Source organism: Tiliqua scincoides, chromosome 1 (assembly GCF_035046505.1).
Source record: "Tiliqua scincoides isolate rTilSci1 chromosome 1, rTilSci1.hap2, whole genome shotgun sequence".
Taxonomy (NCBI): Eukaryota; Metazoa; Chordata; class Lepidosauria; order Squamata; family Scincidae; genus Tiliqua; species Tiliqua scincoides.
In genome coordinates, this window is record NC_089821.1 from 232457290 (window position 1) to 232460004 (window position 2715).

At 49.9% G+C, this 2715-nt stretch overlaps 1 pseudogene; it reads right to left on the minus strand.

Annotated features, from left to right (window-relative positions):
• Positions 1 to 1152: 1152 nt before the first annotated feature.
• On the minus strand, positions 1153 to 1272 carry LOC136637405 (5S ribosomal RNA; annotated as a pseudogene).
• Between the last annotated feature and the right edge of the window lie 1443 nt (positions 1273 to 2715).

Genomic DNA, 2715 nt, shown 5'->3' on the forward strand with positions numbered 1-2715 from the left:
TCATTCTTCCTTTTTGTTTCTTTGATACAGCTCAATTGCTGCTTATACTCAGAGCCCAATCTTGTGCTCGGCGGCACGGCTCCGTGCCGCCAAGCACTGTCGCAAACATGCCGTAAGGTATGTTTGCCAGCCTCACCACCAGGCTCCCGCTGGTGCTAGTCCAATGCTGGCCAGTGCTGGGCTAGCGCGGGGCTGTTGCCCAGCTTCCGTGGCTCGGCAGTCTCCCGGACTACCAAGCTGCAGCACAGTAGGCGGGGATGGGGACTGGGGCAGGGAGAGGTGTTCCGGGGAGGGGAGAGGCCAGTGGGGGGCAGAGAAAGGCATGCCGGGGGGATGTGCTGGAGGCGTGCCAGGGGGGAAGGAGGCTCCGCTCTGCAGGATCCAAGGCATTCATGTAGGGTGCATTGCTGCTTACCTTACCCAGGAGAAGGGGACGAAAGTCCCCTTTTCCCAAGGTGCCTCTCGCGGTAGCTCAGGAGGCGCAGGATCTGGTGGTAGTCCTTCTCGGTGCCGCTGACCCTTGGTGCCCCGGGCAGCTCAGGATTGGGCTGCCTGTCAGTTATGGCTGTGTGAAACTGCCTTATCCGGAGTCGTCCAAGGGTCTGTCTAGCCCAGTATGGCCTCCTCTAACTGGCAGTGATTCTCCAGGGAGAGAGGCCTTGTAGCTGAGATTCTTTAGCTGGCCTGCTGGTGTTGAGCCTGGGATTGCATGACTGTGACTGCCAGTATGCTTCCTCCCATCTGCCTCATATTTCCTTGGTACTTCTCTGTATACAACATAAACGCACTTGGCAACTGGAGAAATGTGAAGGACACCTCCTATGGTGCTCCAGAAAGAAAATAAACTATCAGTGGCTGGGCACACGCTCTCATGCAGTTAAAAAAGAAATACAAGCTTAACACTGCCGCTTCTGCTTCAGTCTACCAGTTACAGTAATGCACAAGCCAGAAACAACTAATTTCACAGCCGTCTGAGTCTCTAATTATTAACTGCTAGGATGAGTGGGTTTCACTAGCATGCAGTTTGTGTTTGTCCATGTTTCTCTCCCCTTCTCCCAGTTATAGTCAACATTCACAAATAGCCTTCAAATGGCTTTAACACTGTCTTGTGTACATTTTTGGCAACCTTCAGTCTCGAAAGACTATGGTATAAGTCTACAGCACCCGGTATTCCCAGGTGGTCTCCCATCCAAGTACTAACCAGGCCTGACCCTGCTTAGCTTCCGAGATCAGACAAGATCGGGCATGTGCAGGGTAACAGTTGCTGTAGGGTAACATCTTGTGTACAAGTATGATGATAAAATGGGCTCATACCCTTCCAGAGAAAACCTAGGATGCCACCTCTGAAACTGCTGGAAAACGACGCATAATGCAGCTCTTTTAGAGAGTGGATTTTGTGAATTAATGTTAACTGAAGGCCCCGTCCTGTGAGGACCTTGCAGTACCAGAACTAGTGTTTCAGCAGTGTACAATCCTTTACGGCTGTTGCAAAGCATGACACACCGTTTTGTGCAGCCAGGCTGCCACTGCAAGCAGTGAATGGCCACAGCAGCATGCCAGCAGTCCATCCACATCCCCCAACACTGGTGAGGCATGGGGTGGGTGGAACAGGACAGGGAGGGGGAGGAACAGCGAGGAGATCAGGATAGGGAGGACTGATCAAGGCTGGGAAGGGGCAGTTAAATTGCTGGTGCAGGTCCAAGTAGACCCATGCAGGTGGTAGAGGCTTGCCCCCAGGCAAAGGAACCATTATTTCCTTACCAAAAGACAACCTCCAGGACTGTCTTTCCCTGCAGAATGCAGCCTGCATTCCAGTCAGGGAGGTACAGTGTGGGGGCGGCAGGTGAGGTAGAACCACCCCACCAGAGTCCTCCAAAAAGCACCACTGCCGAAGTTGTGAGTGCACAAACTTTCACAATGCAACCACTCCAGCCGCTGTTCACTGCATGTGAATGTTTGCACACTCAAAGAGGAGGCGTTTTTTGGAGGATTCCAGTAGGGAAGTTCTACCTCACCTGCCACCCTCCACACTGGTTCCAGTGGCATGGCTGTATTGTTGGGGGGGGGGCGGATATTTGATAGGATTGGGCTGTAACATACTGAAAACAGTCTGATGTGCTGCTGACTTTATGGACCATGAACTTGTAAGGAAACAAGTGCCTGGGACCTGATTCCAGAGTAACTGGCTTATTGGTTTTAATTTAATGAATGTAATAAAGTAAATTAATAGAATAGAGCAGTGTAGAATCACACAGTCTGCAGAAGTCGGGTTGGATCCTCGTAATGGGCCACTTTTGCATGGTGCACCCCTAAATTAGTTCTCTTCCTCGTTCATGGAACTCCAGTGAGTACATGTCTGTGGGTCCAGTACAAGATATTAACTCTACCCAGGAAATGAAAACAGTTCATATTTCACCTTTATAAGAGAATTACCTTGCCTGGAACATCAGCAAAAGCTGTTGAGCTGATTCGCAAGACTGATATAAAACATAAGTTACACAGAACTTTTTTATCCTGTGGCAGAGGCCTATCCCTCCCCCCCCCCCCCAATAAAACAACAGGGATTAACTTCACTCTTGTTTTTACATTATCTATCAGGCAGAGGAGGTCATAGTCTTGTCAGCTGCAATTAACCTTACCACAGACAGAGTAATTTGTGGAAACCAATCTTCATTTTTCTAAGGTCTATTTTGAGTCAAGGACATCTTTTAAGAA